This window comes from Urocitellus parryii, chromosome Y (genome assembly GCF_045843805.1).
Source record: "Urocitellus parryii isolate mUroPar1 chromosome Y, mUroPar1.hap1, whole genome shotgun sequence".
Classification (NCBI taxonomy): Eukaryota; Metazoa; Chordata; class Mammalia; order Rodentia; family Sciuridae; genus Urocitellus; species Urocitellus parryii.
In genome coordinates this window covers 28,302,631-28,318,298 of record NC_135548.1, presented here as the reverse complement: position 1 = coordinate 28,318,298, position 15,668 = coordinate 28,302,631, and positions in this window count along the sequence as shown.

Here is a 15,668-nt window from a genome sequence, read left to right as displayed (position 1 = left end):
TTTTCCAGATCAACTAGTCTATTTATTTATTGTCTCTTAAGCAAGATGGGACCTCTCTGTTCACATGTACCAATGCACCTTCCTTGCTTCTTTGGATTATCTAAGTCCTTATTTTCTCTTCAGATGTAACCTAAATCAAAGTACAATGAAGTCCTCCTTAGCTATCCTACTAGCTTTCATTTCTTCTCCCTTAAATCTTTTTAGCATCTCTTATTACATGTTAGCTTGTACTTTCTTTATTTTCCATGTATACATTCTCTCTAATTAAAGTGCAAAACTTTGAAGGCAGAGATGCTATTTCATACACAGAATTATTAGCACCCCAGTATGCAGGACACAGTAGTCCTGTGTGTTAATATTGGAAGTTAAGCAATTTTCCTAGGCTTCCTCTAGAAATAGAATACAAAATAATGGCTAGCTCAAAGCCCTGAGGATTTAGAATTATATCTAAGATTTCACTTGTCCAACACACTTTCTCTTCTCCATTCTCATGACTTTATTTGTGGACTCCATACCTACTCTTTGTGGAATTGTCAATTATAGTGCAATATTTGACAAGATGGGCCAGTACGCAACCTTCAGATAATAGAAAATTCCAACAAAAATCTAACCTCACTCAAACTGTATGCCCAGCATGATTTCACTCAGAGCTCTTCTCCATCTTACCACAACTCTGGAGCCCAGACTAAGACTGTACCTTTTTTTCAGAGAATTGTTAGTAAAAAGGCAAAGGAATAAGGTGTGGAAAAATCATTCATTGGCTCTTAACCCCCCCCCCCATTTTTTTCCCTTTCTCTCTTCTTTTGTGATTCTGTGAATCCAAGGCCTAATGTATGTTAGGCAAGCACTGGAGTTACATCTCCAGCCCTAGCTCTTAACTCTTTCCCATGGAAGAGGCACATATGTACTGGCAGAAAGCCCATCAGTGAAATACAATTGTGAGCCCAGAAGAAAACTTTTACATCACCAGTCAATTGATTTTTGAAAAGGGGGCTAAGATAGTTTAATAAGGTAAGAAATCTTTCCATCAATTGACATTGGGATAACTAGATACTTACATTAAAAAAAAAGAAAGAATGAATTTAAACCACTATTTCACATCATATGCAAATATTAACTCAAAATGGATCATAGGCCTAGTTTTTAAAAAGCTAAATGTAAAAATTAACATTGTAAAACGCTTAACAGAGGAATAAATCTTTATGACCTCAGGTTTTTTTACATGTGACATGAACAACAAAGTAAAAAGTAAATTGGATTTCATTAAAACAAATACTTTGAGTCAAAGGACACTATCAAAAAATAAGACACTTTAGTGGTAGAGCACTGGCCTAGGCTGCACAAGGCACTGGGTTCAATCCCCAGCACAAGAAAAAAAAAATGTAAGGCAACCAAAGAAATTATCTTATTATCTGACAAGAGAGTCAAATCCAGAATATATAAAGAATGCTTACAAGTCAATAATAAAAGATACAAATGGCCAATAAGGAGGTAAAAAGATGTTCAACATCAGTCATCATTAGGGAAATGCAAATCAACATCACAATGAGACACAAAAATATAGCTAAATTTAAAAGAGAAAACAAGTAGTGCTGGTGGAGAAGAGGGATCCCTTAAATATTGCTGGTGGAGACAAAAAAATGATATAAGTGCTTTGGAAAATGCTTCATTGGCAGTTTTCTCAAACGAGCCTAGAATCTTACCAGTTACTTAAGAAAAACTACTATCACATGACCCACCAATTATATCCCTGGGATATAAAGAAGAGAATTGAAAAATATGTGACCATACAAAAACCTCTTTATAAATGTTTATAGCAGTATTCATTAGAACAAACTCTTAAGTAGAAACAATCCAAATGTCCATGAATTGATGAGGAGATTAACCCAATGTAGTGCATCCATATGTTGGAAGGTTGTTTAATCATAGAAAGGCATGAAATACTAACAAATGATAAAACATAGGTGAAACTTGAAAGATGAAAGAAGCTAGTAACTGTCAGATCAGGCAAGGCAGGCAGTGACCAAAGGAGGCAGATTTAAAAAGGGCCGACAATTGATGCTTTATTTGAGATATCACTCCTAGGCAGAACTCCATCAGATGGACAGAATGGAAAGGAGAAGGGTCTGAGGAGAAACCCTGTGGAAGCTTGACTGGACTGGACTTTTATGGGGCTTACAGCAGGAGGGGAAGGGCTTGGAACAGGAAAAGGTGTTTTTAGAGTCCCTTGTCCCCTTAGAGTTGGTCAGGGGAGTTGGCTGAACTCCAAGATTGGCCAGGGGTCCTGCTGATTGACAGGCGTTACTCAGGAGATCTCGCTGATTGACAGGCGATTGATGTTCCTCCACCCCCCACCCCCCACCGGCTGCTTTGTTCTTAAGTCGCCACCACCGACCTAACAGTAACAAAAAAACTCCACATGTCATAAAAATTATCAAGAATAGGTAAACTCATACAGAAAATAGATTAGTAATGGCCAGGGAATGATAAGAAGGAGATATGGCTAGTGACTGCCATGAGTATGGGATTTCCTTGGGGAAATAAAAATGTTCTGGAACTAGCAATGATGGCTGCATAACTGTGTGATTGTTTACTGAATCTTTACTGAATCATATGATTTAAGAGGTGGATTTTATCACATGTAAATTATAGCTCAATACAGCCATTTTTTAAAAGGCTATTATTACACCTATTATTTCTGTTCACTTTCATTGGTCAAAGTCGCATGGCTACAAGTTACTCTAATGGGACAGGGAAGTACAATTTTTCCATGTGCCTGGAAGGACAGTGGAAATATTTGGTGAGCAACACTAATTACTACAACAGGGACTCTCAGTTTTAGCCACATAAAAGGACATGAGTCTCAGGGCAGGCTAACTGTAGTACTACACCCTCCAGGATGCAAATATTGGTCTAGTAAGAGGGCATGTAAGCGGCTGGGGATGTGGCTCAAGCGGTATCATGCTCGCCTGGCATGCATGTGGCCCGGGTTCTATCCTCAGCACCACATACAAACAAAGATGTTGTGTCCGCCGAGAACTAAAATAAATATTTTTTAAAAAATTCTCTCTCTCTCTCTTTAAAAAAAAAAAAAGAGGGCATGTAACATAACCCAGCCAACAAGCCCTTCTACAGAACTAATAATGTATGTTACAGGTGGAAAAATGTAATTTAGTAATAAGATGAGAATCTGGATTATTGCAAAACATCTTACTGACCTTATAGAGAAAGCTTGCATCCAGCTGTGACTGTTCAACCCTAAGATGCAGAAGAAATTCTGATTAATAAGCCATTAGCAGCAAAATGGAGTTCTAACCTTACAATTCTTGGGCCAGCAGATGTTGCATTTATTTCCAGAGAAATCGTTAACAGTATTTTGTCCAGAGTAGTGACTGAATTATGGGTCTTGAACTGTCCTTTGACAACTTTGTGTGGATATGCTTTATTTTTATAGTGTTTTGCATACTTAAAATTCAAGATTTTCTTTCCATAGACCTAATTTTCAATCCCTCCAATTACTCATATTTTGAGGTAGATATTTATATTATCTCCATTTTACAAGTGAGGAAATTTATGATCTTAAAATGGTGTCTGCATGCTCACAAAAGATTGCCAGTAGTACAATAGCCTTTCTTAACTGTAATTGTTTTCCATAGTTTCAGTCACCCAGAGTCAAATGCAGTTTGAAAATATTAAATAAAAAAATTCCAGAAATAAACCATTCACAAGTTTTAAACGGGGACCCTTATGAGTAGTGTGATAAAATCTCACATAGTCACTCAGTGTCCTATCAGGGACACAAATTATCTCTTTTTCTCCTATATCCATGCTGTATACACTACCCACCCATTGGTTACATAATCCCCATCTTGGTTATGAGGTCAATTGTCCTATTGTGGTATGTAAGTTCAAATAACCCTTATGGAGGTGACCTGAGGTTATATCACAATATGTCATTCGCCTCATTTCATCTCATCACATAAACATTGCATTATCTCGATTTATCACAAGAAGTGTGAATACAATACAGAAAGATATTTTGAGAGAGTACATTCACCTAAATTTATTATAGTTATTGTTACAATTGCTATATTTTATTATTGCTGTTAATCTCCTACTATGCCTAATTGATAAATTAAAGTTTATCATAGGTATGCACATATAGGAAAAAAACACATTATAATGTACCTGTGTGTGTGTGTGTGTGTGTGTGTGTGTGTGTCTCAGTACTATCTGTAATTTCACAGATTTGCTGGGGATCTTGGATATATCCCCACTGATAAGGAGGGACTTACTATATTTAGTGCTATATTATTTACATCCAATGGGATAGACAGAAACTGGCCTTTTATTGTACTCTATTTAAAAAAAATAATTGTCACAAAAGCCTTTAATATATTTCCCTTTACATCTAATTGGCTGAAATTGGGCCCATGTTCATTGTGGAAACAAATATTGGCAAGGAAAGGACTATATTTTAGTCCATGAGACCCACTCTTGAGTCAGGGTCAGTTCTCCAAAAATGCACTGGTGTTACTCAATGAGAAGGGGAGAATTTCTGCATTTAGCAGAGGGTACCTCAACTTCCTCCCTGAAATTAATGCTCTTCTAAAACAATGCACTCTTTGCCTTGAACTTCTTCTCTAGCTACCACTTCTCATACTCCTCTGCAGGCTGCTTCTCCTCTTCCCTCTCTCTAAAGAATGGAGTATCCCATGCCTCAATTTTAGGTCCTCTTTTTCCTTTCTTTGTCTATCCCTCCCTCTAGGCTAACTTACTCATTCCTATCACAACAAGTTGACGATTTTCCACCAAAACATTTTTCTAAGTTCCACAATCATATATCCAGCTTTGTTCCACATGGACATTCAGACACTTAGTTAGGTTTCTTTCTTCTAGTACAGTGGTTCTCAAACTTCAGCGTGCATCAAAATCACTTGAAGGGCTTGTAAAAACACATGTTGCTTGTGCTAGACCCCATCCTCAGAGTTTCTGATTCAGTAGGTCTGGATAGGGGCTCCAGAGTCTATATTTCAAACATGGTTCTTTCTGGGTGACGCTCACTGGTGCTGTGGCAACACCGAACAAGTATCTGAGAGTACTCTTCTCAAATGAATGGCCAAAGCTGTGTCTTAGCCACAAAGGGAGAGCAGCCAGTAGAAAGGGAGGGCAAGAGCGCATAAGGAAGCTACATCCAATGTCTGAGACACCAATCCCCTAAATATAATCATCACTGCCACTAACATTCTGTTTGCTCCTCTGACAGGAAGAGGCCTCAGAAAATATAACATAGTTGGGCCTCCTTTGACCTGGCCACATTCTGGAGGTATAAAAGAAGAGAATAGAATTTTGTGGCCAGCAAGAAGTCTTGACCCCTCTCCAATTCCTGTTCTAACAACTAAGTAGTCACACTTGCTTTCTCTTATCTTCTCCAGCATTCACCAAGGGTCTCACACTTAGTTCTGTGCATTTTCCCCCTGCTGATGGCCAATTCATTCTTGTTCTTTGGTATCAGTTAAAAATGTCAACTTCACAGAGAAACCACTCCAGAAGTGCCCTACCTTGAACAGACATCAGTCTACTTCACAGATCCTTGTTTTCTTCTTGTTTTATTGCTCATCACAATGTATAAACTTTAAAAAATTTAATAGCTCTTTCCTTTGCTAGGAGGGAACTTCATCTGGGAAGGAACCACATCCTGTTTTTCCCAAGTATGTATAAAACCATGTGGGAGACCTTTTGGTAGTTGACTTGAACCCATTTCCCTTGACTTTTTCCTTACTAGGAGAATCCCAATTTAGTTGCAATATCAGAGGATTATTATTCTGAAGGAAGATGGGGCTAGTGAACCAGGGACAGGCGCGTGATACAATTCTGGCCATTGAGATACATCCAAAAATCTGGAAAATCTTCTGGGAGAGTTTTTATTCCCTGTGATAAAGACATGGTGAGAAGAAAATCTGCCCTGCATTTCCCTCCTTCCCACTTTAGTTGTGTGGAGTTGCAACAGCCACATTGTAGCCATGAGGGAAAGATCAGAGAATTGCAGAGAAGTCAATAATGAGAACTGATCTCACTAAGCCACTACACCCATTTATTGATGACCTACCAATTGCCAAGGGAATAATAAAAAACACTATATATATAAACCAATTTCTTGGGGCTAGGGTGGTGGCTCAGTGGTAGAGTACTTGCCTAGCATGTGTGAGGCACTAGGTTTGATTCTCAGCACTGCATATAAATAAATGAATAAAATAAAGGCTCATCAACTTCTAAAAAATATTAAAAAATATATTAAACAACTTTCTGTGGACTTGGTTGGAAGCAGCCCAGCGTGTGACTTAGCATACAGCTTGACACATACTAGCAGTACATATTCAATTAATTCTGGTATTTGTCATTTTTTAATGACAGAATAATGCATAGCTAAGATAAAATGGGAAAGGTCGAGTTAGCTATTCAGATACTTTAACCAACATAAAAACACAATTTTGTTTTTGTTAAATTTACAAAGGGATGGGGAAGAAAAAAACAGGAGAAAAGAAATGGGTGCAGGACATAAAGTATACAGACTGGCCATCTTTATTAGCCAAATTATACAAATATTCTTTCATTCTTTTACACAAAAAGATAATGAACTGGTTGTGGTGGCACATATCTGAATTCTCAAGCTACTTAAGGCAGGAGGGTCACAAGTTCGAGGCCAACCTTGGCAACTTAGTAAGAACTTATCTTAAAATAAAATAAAAAGGGATAAGGATATAGCTTAGGTGCAGTACAATTACCCTACCATGTGTTCTTGCCAGGCCTGGGTTTAAATCCAGTAACACACACACACACACACACACACACACACACACACACACACCACACACACACACACACACATGAAGACTTACTACTTTACAAAGTGTTTCATTAAAAAAACATAGCATAAAAACCGAACATTTCAAGTCTCTGACCTCTTTAGCTCCGCGGGCGTGGGCATAGAGAGTCTTAAACTGTCGAAGTGCTGTTTGCTCAGGATCACTAGGCAATGCTGAGCTGACGTGGATCTAGGGCAAACAGTCTGTGTCTCAGAACACATACCGAGCCCAGATGGGCTGAATTCAAGCTCCCGTTCACCTGCCTCTCGCAAACAACCCACTGTGACTCAGCACTAAATGATCCTGCTGAAACAACTGGTCGGCCCTTCTGAACCTGCGGAGGTTAATACCAACTGAGCCTTCATAGGCAGTGGCCACAGGATTGAAACGGGGCTTGGGAAAGACAGTCAGGACCCACCCCTTGCATTGGTCACCCAGCAAAGGGAACAAACTGTTGCCATTTGCATGGGATACCACCATGGCAGAGAACTGATGTCACCAGAATGCGGTGGAGGAGATAACTTCATTGAAACCGGCGGTGGCAGGTGTGTAACCCCCTATCCTTCCCTCTCCACACAGCGGGGAAACCTCAAGGGCTCCTCCCAACTCTCCCGTGAGCGTGATAGGCAGACCTAGGGAATCAGGAGTGGCATGGGACCCGCAGGCTGGGACCCCCCCAGCTACCACTCTAACCAGTGCTGACAACTGAGGTCTCTTGCACCAGCTACTGGGGGCATGGCTACCGGAGGGCAAGCAAAATACGCTGAGGGTTCTCAGCCCCAAGCTCCACAAACTTAGGGTCTGAGGGACTGGCAAACAGGGAGAGTGTGCCCAGTTGTTTAAGAAAATAGGGCTCCAGTGAGTAGCAGACCTGGCGTGTAGCCAGTATTGTGGTGAGCGTCACCAGTGAGCAGGGCCTGGCTGGAGGAAAAGTGGGGAAGTGACTAGGCACTCAGGATTGGAGACCTGTTGGGGAAGAGGAGCTGTTGCACAGTGATTGGTTCCTGCATATACAGAGGAGAAGCTTGGCCCAGTGGGCACAGCTCCACCTGCTGGAAGAGAAGTTAATCGAACTCCAAGACTGCATTTATTAAATTTTTTTTATTTGGGTTTTCTTTTTCATTTTCATTTTTTTCTTTTTTAATTTTTTTTTAAATTTTTTAAATTATTTTTTTAGTTTTTATTTTTATTTTTTGATTATTTTTTTAATTTTTTTTTTCTTTTTTAATTTTCTATATTTTTCTTTTGTCTTTTCATTTCTTTTCAATTTCCTTATTACCCCTTCCTTGAATGCTACCTGTTTACTCTCATTCTCTTTAGTGACTTCTTCCCTTCCCTTCTAATGCCTTTCCTCCCAAGCATCAAATAAATTTATAGGAGTAAACAGTAACTCAGCAGTCAAACAGAACAAGAAGTAACATGAGCAGCTTGAAAAAGCAAGGAAGAAAAGGAGTACAAAAAATGCAGAACAGCCTAAATATTCAGGAGGACCTAGAGGCATCAGAAAAATGGTCAAATAAAGAACTCAAGGAATACCTTAGACAGATGGAATGGAATCTTAAAGAGGATATGAGACACCAAATTCAAACAATGAAAGAACACATTGAAAATGAATTACATAAACAGATAAAAGAAGCAAATAAGCATCTTTATCAGGAGATAGAGATTATAAAAAAATCAAACAATAATTCTAGAAATGAAGGAAACTATAAACCAAATTAAAAACTCAAATGAGAGTATCACTAACAGAGTGGAGCAAGTAGAAGCCAAAACGTCAGATAATGAAGACAAAATGTATCATCTTGAAAAGAGTCTAGCCAACTCAGAAAGGCTGGTAAAAAATCATGAGAAAAACATCCAAGAGATATGGGATAATCTAAAAAAAACAAACTAAAGAGTCATCGGGATAGAGGAAGGTATAGAGGTTCAAACCAAGGGAATGAGTAATCTGCTGAATGAAATAATTACAGAAAACTTTCCAGAAATAAAAAAGAAAATGGATGTACAAATTGTAGATGCATACAGGACACCGAGCATACAAAATCACAGAAGACCAAAGCCAAGACACATAGTTATGAAGATATCCAATATTCAGAACAAAGAGAAAATATTAAAAGCTACAAGAGAAAGGAGGCAGATTGCATTCAGGAATAAACCAATAAGGTTAACAACGGATTTTTCATCACAGACGCTGAAAGCGAGAAGATCCTGGAACAACGTATTTCAAGCACTGAAAGACAATGGATGCCAACCAAGAATTTTGTATCCAGCAGAATTAAGCTTCAGGTACGACAATGAAATAAAAATCTTTCAGGATAAACAAAAGTTAAAAGAATTTGCAGCCAGAAAACCAGCATTGCAAAGCATCTTGAGCAAAACACTACACGAGGAAGAAATGAAAAACAATTACCAAAACCAACAGTGGGAAGTGCCTCGGTAAAGAGAGAGGGCAAGGGGAAAGATAATCATGGAGAAACAAACCAAATTAAAAGAAAGAAGATAAATAATCAAACATGGCTGGAAGTACAAACCATATATCAATAGTAACCCTAAACGTTAATGGCTTAAACTCTCTAATAAAGCAACATACGCTGGTAACATGGATTAAAAAAACAAATCCAAAAATATGCTGCCTCCAGGAGACACATCTGATTGGAAAAGACATACACAGGCTGAAGGTGAAAGGTTGGGGAAAAATATACCATGCACACGGTCCTCGTAAGCAAGCAGGGGTGGCCATCCTCATATCGAATAAAATCGACTACAAGACTAAATTAATCAAAAGGGATAAGGAAGGACATTATATACTGTTAAAAGGAACCATTCACCAACAAGACATAACAATTATCAATATTTATGCACCAAATAAGGGTGCTGCGACATTCATAAAACAAACTCTCCTCAAGTTCAAGAATCAAATAGACCACAACACAATAATTATGGGTGACTTCAACACACCTCTCTCACCATTGGACAGATCCTCCAAACAAAAGTTGAATAAAGAAACTATAGAACTCAATATCACAATCAATAACCTAGACTTAACTGCATATATAGAATATAGCAACCATCATCAAGTGGATATACTTTTTTCTCAGTAGCACATGGATCCTTCTCAAAAATAGATGATATATTATGCCATAGGGCAACCTTCAGTAAATATAAAGGGGTGGAGATAATACCATGCATTTTATCTGATTATAATGGAATGCAACTGGAAATCAATGATAAGAGAAGAAAGGAAAAATCCTACATCACATGGAAAAAGAACAATATGTTACTGAATGATCAATGGGTTACAGAAGACATAAAGGAGGAAATCAAAAAATTCTTAAAGATAAATGAAAATACAGACACAACATATCAGAATCTATGGGACACAATGAAAGCAGTTTTAAGAGGAAAATTCATCACCTGGAGGTCATTCCTCAAAAAAAAAAAAGAAAAAGAAAAAACCAACAAATAAATGAGCTCACACTTCATCTCAAAGCCCTAGAAAAAGAAGAGCAAAACAACAGCAAATGTAGCAGAAGGCAAGGAATAATTAAAATCAGAGCGGAAATCAATGAAATTGAAACAAAAGAAAGTATTGAAAAAATTGACAAAACTAAAAGTTGGTTCTTCAAAAAAATAAATAAGATTGACAGACCCTTAGCCATGCTAATGAAGAGAAGAAGAGAGAGAACTCAAATTACTAACATATGGCATGAAAAAGGCAATATCACAACAGATGCTACAGAAATACAGAAGACAATTAGAAATTATTTTGAAAACCTATATTCCAATAAAATAGAAGATAGTGAAGACATTGATAAATTTCTTAAGTCATATGATTTGCCCAGACTGAGTCAGGAGGATACACACAATTTGAACAGACCAATATCAATGGATGAAATAGAAGAAGCAATCAAAAGACTACCAACCAAGAAAAGCCCAGGACAGGATGGATATACAGCGGAGTTTTACAAAACCTTTAAAGAAGAATTAATACCAATACTTTTCAAGTTATTTCAGGAAATAGAAAAAGAGGGAGCTCTTCCAAATTCATTCTATGAGGCCAACATCACCCTGATTCCGAAACCAGATAAAGACACTTCAAATACAGACCATTATCTCTAATGAATATAGATGCAAAAATCCTCAATAAAATTCTGGCAAATTGGATACAAAAACATATCAAAAACATCCTGCATCATGATCAAGTAGGATTCATCCCTGGGATCCAAGGATGGCTCAATATACGGAAATCAATAAATGTTATTCACCACATCAATAGACTTAAAAATAAGAACCATATGATCATCTCGATAGATGCAGAAAAAGCATTCAAGAAAGTACAGCATCCCTTTATGTTAAAAACATTAGCAAAACTAGGGATAAGAGGAACTTACCTTAACATTGTAAAAGCTATCTATGCTAAGCCTCAGGCTAGCATCATTCTGAATGAAGAAAAATTGAGGCATTCCCTCTAAAATCTGGAACAAGGCAGGGATGCCCTCTATCACCACTTCTATTCAATATAGTTCTCAAAACACTGGACAGAGCAATTAGACAAACGAAAGAAATTAAAGGCATAAAAATAGGAAAAGAAGAACTTAAATTATCACTATTTGCAGTAGACATGATTCTATACCTAGAAGACCCAAAAGGGTCTACAAAGAAATGATAGAACTAATAAATGAATTCAGCAAAGTGGCAGGATATAAAATCAACATGCATAAATCAAAGGCATTTCTTTATATCAGCGACAAAACTTCTGGAAAGGAAATAAGGAAAACCACTCCATTCACAATATCCTCAAAAAAAAATAAAATACTTGGGAATCAACCTAACAAAAGAGGTGAAAGATTTATACAATGAAAACTACAGAACCCTAAAGAGAGAAATAGAAGATCTTAGAAGATGGAAAAATATACCCTGTTCATGAATAGGCAGAACTAACATCATCAAAATGGCGATATTACCAAAAGTTCTCTATAGGTTTAATGCAATGCCAATCAAAATCCCAATGGCATTTCTTGTAGAAATAGATAAAGCAATCATGAAATTCATATGGAAAAATAAAAGACCCAGAATAGCAAAAGCAACTGTAAGCAGGAAATGTGAATCAGGCAGCATAGTGATACCAGATTTCAAACTATACTACAGAGCAATAGTACCAAAAACAGCATGGTACTGGTACCAAAACAGGCAGGTGGACCAATGGTACAGAATAGAGGACACAGAGACTAATCCACAAAGTTACAACTATCTTATATTTAATAAATGGGCTAAAAGCATGCAATGGAGGAAGGATAGCATCTTCAACAAATGGTGCTGGGAAAACTGGAAATCCATATGCAACAAAATGAAACTGAATCCCCTTCTCTTGCCATGCACAAAAGTTAACTCAAAATGGATCAAGGAGCTTGATATCAAATCAGAGACTCTGCGTCTGATAGAAGAAAAAGTTGGCTCCAATGTACATATTGTGGGGTCAGGCTCCAAATTCCTTAATAGAACACCTATAGCACAAGAGTTAATAACAAGAATCAACAAATGGGACTTACTTAAACTGAAAAGTTTTTTCTCAGCAAGAGAAACAATAAGAGAGGTAAATAGGGAGCCTACATCATGGGAACAAATTTTTACTCCTCACACTTCAGATAGAGCCCTAATATCCAGAGTATACAAAGAACTCAAAAAATTAAACAATAATTTAACAAATAAACCAATCAATAAATGGGCCAAGGACCTGAACAGAAACTTCTCAGAGGAGGACATACAATCAATCAACAAGTACATGAAAAAATGCTCCCCATCTCTAGCAGTCATTCTCTATGCAAATCAAAACCACCCTAAGATACCATCTCACTCCAGTAAGATTGGCAGCCATTCTGAAGTCAAACAACAACGAGTGCTGGTGAGGATGTGGGGAAAAGGGTACACTTGTACATTGCTGGTGGGACTGCAAATTGGTGCAGCCAATTTGGAAAGCAGTATGGAGATTCCTGGGAAAGCTGGGAATGGAACCACCATTTGACCCAGCTATTGCCCTTCTTGGACTATTCTCTGAAGACCTTAAAAGAGCGTACTATAGGGATACTGCTACATCGATGTTCATAGCAGCACAATTCACAATAGCTAGACTGTGGAACCAACCTAGATGCCCTTCAATAGATGAATGGATAAAAAAAATGTGGCATTTATACACAATGGGGTATTACTCTGCACTAAAAAATGACAAAATCATGGAATTTGCAGGGAAATGGATGGTACTAGTGCAGATTATGCTAAGTGAAGCTAGCCAATCCCTAAAAAACAAATGCCAAATGTTGTCTTTGATATAAGGAGAGCAACTAAGAACCGAATAGGGAGGAAGAGCATGAGAAGAAGATCACCATTAAACAGGGTGGAGAGGGGGGAGGGAAAGAGAGAGAGAAGGGAAATTGCATGGTAAAGGAAGGAGACCCTCATTGTTATACAAAATTACATATAAGAGGAAGTGAGGGGAAAGGGGGAAAAACAAGAGAGAGAAATGAGTTACAGTGGATGGGGTAGAGAGAGAAGATGGGAGGAGAGGGGAGGGGAGGGAGGGGGGATAGTAGAGGATAGGAAGGGCAGCAGAATACAAAAGACACTAGTATGGCAGTATGTAAAAAAGTGGATGTTGAACAGATGTGAATCTGCAATATGTACACGGGGTAAAAATGGGAGTTCATAATCTGCTTGAGTCAAATGTATGAAATATGATATGTCAAGAGCTTTGTAATGTTTTGAACAACTAATAATAAAAAAATAAAAAAATAAAAATAAAAAAGAGTTCTATAAAAAAAGAAATTGTAAACCATTATTCAAACCAATTGATTATATGGTTGAAGATAATTGAACTTGTCATTTCTGTTTATAGTGACAAAACTGTGAATGTAAAAATGGAAGCTAACTGATATTTGGCTACATGTTGGGAACATTGAGTGCTATAATATTGAAAAAAAAAAGAAACATAGCATAATGTTTGAAAACATGGGATTTGAATTTTAATTCAAAGGAAGTCACTAATCTACCCTTGACTAAGTTATTTGTAAAAGTGCAAATATTTTCTACTTTATTGGTTAGTGTGATACAAAAATGAGGTAATGCATATAAAATGTTCAACGTATTTATGCCTAGCAATGGTTAAACAATAGTCTTAGGATTATTATTATTGCTATTATTATTAAGCATAGTTGAAAGAAATGGAACATAAAGGTGAACATATATAGCCTTTTCCTGTAACTAAAGAACATTTAAGTAATACAATATACCTTAGGAATATGAAGGAATGAAAGACTTTCTGATTTAGAGGATCAGACAATGTTTCAGGAGAAAAGACATTTTCTGTAGACCCTTGTGGAAAGGTTGAATTCTACATGTAGAGATGAGCAGGAAGCATTGGTGCTATAGTGGCTACAAGTGGGAGAGAAGAGAATCGGATCATAAGCTTCAAAACATAGGGAAAAGGAGGGCATGTGTCTTAGTCCATTTCTGCTGCTATAACAAAATAACAAACACAGGGTAATTTGCAAATAGTAGAAATTTATTTCTCATCATTCTTAAGGCTTGGAAGTCCAAGATCAAGGTACTGGCAATTTCAGGATCTGCTGAGCATTCAGTCTCTCTTCCAAGATGGCTCTGAATGCTGCCTCCCACAGAGGGGAGGAACACTGTTTCCTTATGTGTCAGAAAGAACAGAAAGCTGAAAAGGGCATTGGGTGAATCTTTCAACCTCTTTTTAAAATTCCAATTATGAGAACTGTGCCTTCATGATTTAATAACTTTCCAAAGGCCTCACCTCTTAATATCCCACTGGCAATTAAGTTTCAGTCTATGATTTTGGGGTGACACATTCAGACCATAGCAACAGGAGAGTACCAGTCATGTTTGGATTATGACTAATAGCATGGTTTGGCACCACTATAGATTTACTGAGGAGGCCCAGGGAGATGAGACAAGGAAAGTGAAAGACTAATCCATGAAGGAAGGTCTCAATGAGGAAGGCTATATAGCATTTGGGACAGGCAATGAGGTGCAGTGAAAGGGTTTTGAAGCAGAGCAAGATAGTGAGATGACGAAAGTAGAGCAGGCACTATTAACTATCTCCCCGGCAGTCATTCCTTCTCTGATTTCATAACTTTAATAGATGATGACCATCAATTCTGACAATATAGCACAAGTCTTAGCAGTGAGCCATGAGAGAAGTCTACTGTGTGCTTGGGTGGGGGTGTTTAAAAGAGAAAGATACAAGTCGAAAATCATCTTGCTACTTCCTTCTCCATCTGTTTTGCCTTGCTGAACTCATCTGTGGATTCTATTGTATACAGATGGGGATACATGAGAGCTTTGCCAGAAATCTTGGCTCCACAAGGACATATCTCATTCACACACAGAGAATGACTAACTAGGAAGATTCAGGAAGGGTAGATTAGTGACTTCCTTTGAATTAAATTCAAATCCCATGTTTTCAAACTTTATGCTAAAAAAAAAAGTTCAATTATCAAAAACCCAGGAAGACTGGATTTTTGATAATTGAAGTGTTCAATCAATTCTGGGTCCACCTGCTCTGGATGGCTAAATAAAAGGCAGATACATTATAATCGAAGTCTCAATTGGTCATGTTTTCTGTTACTTGTGGATACTACCTTCTAACTAATTCTGAGAAAGATGTTTCAAGAAGGTTTGTAAGGCATCAATAGCAATGGATTAAAGAAATTAAAAATATTATTGGGTTCCCTGCAGCCTTTGCAGTATCCTTCAGCTGCACTCAAGGAGTACTCCCTGGTCCAA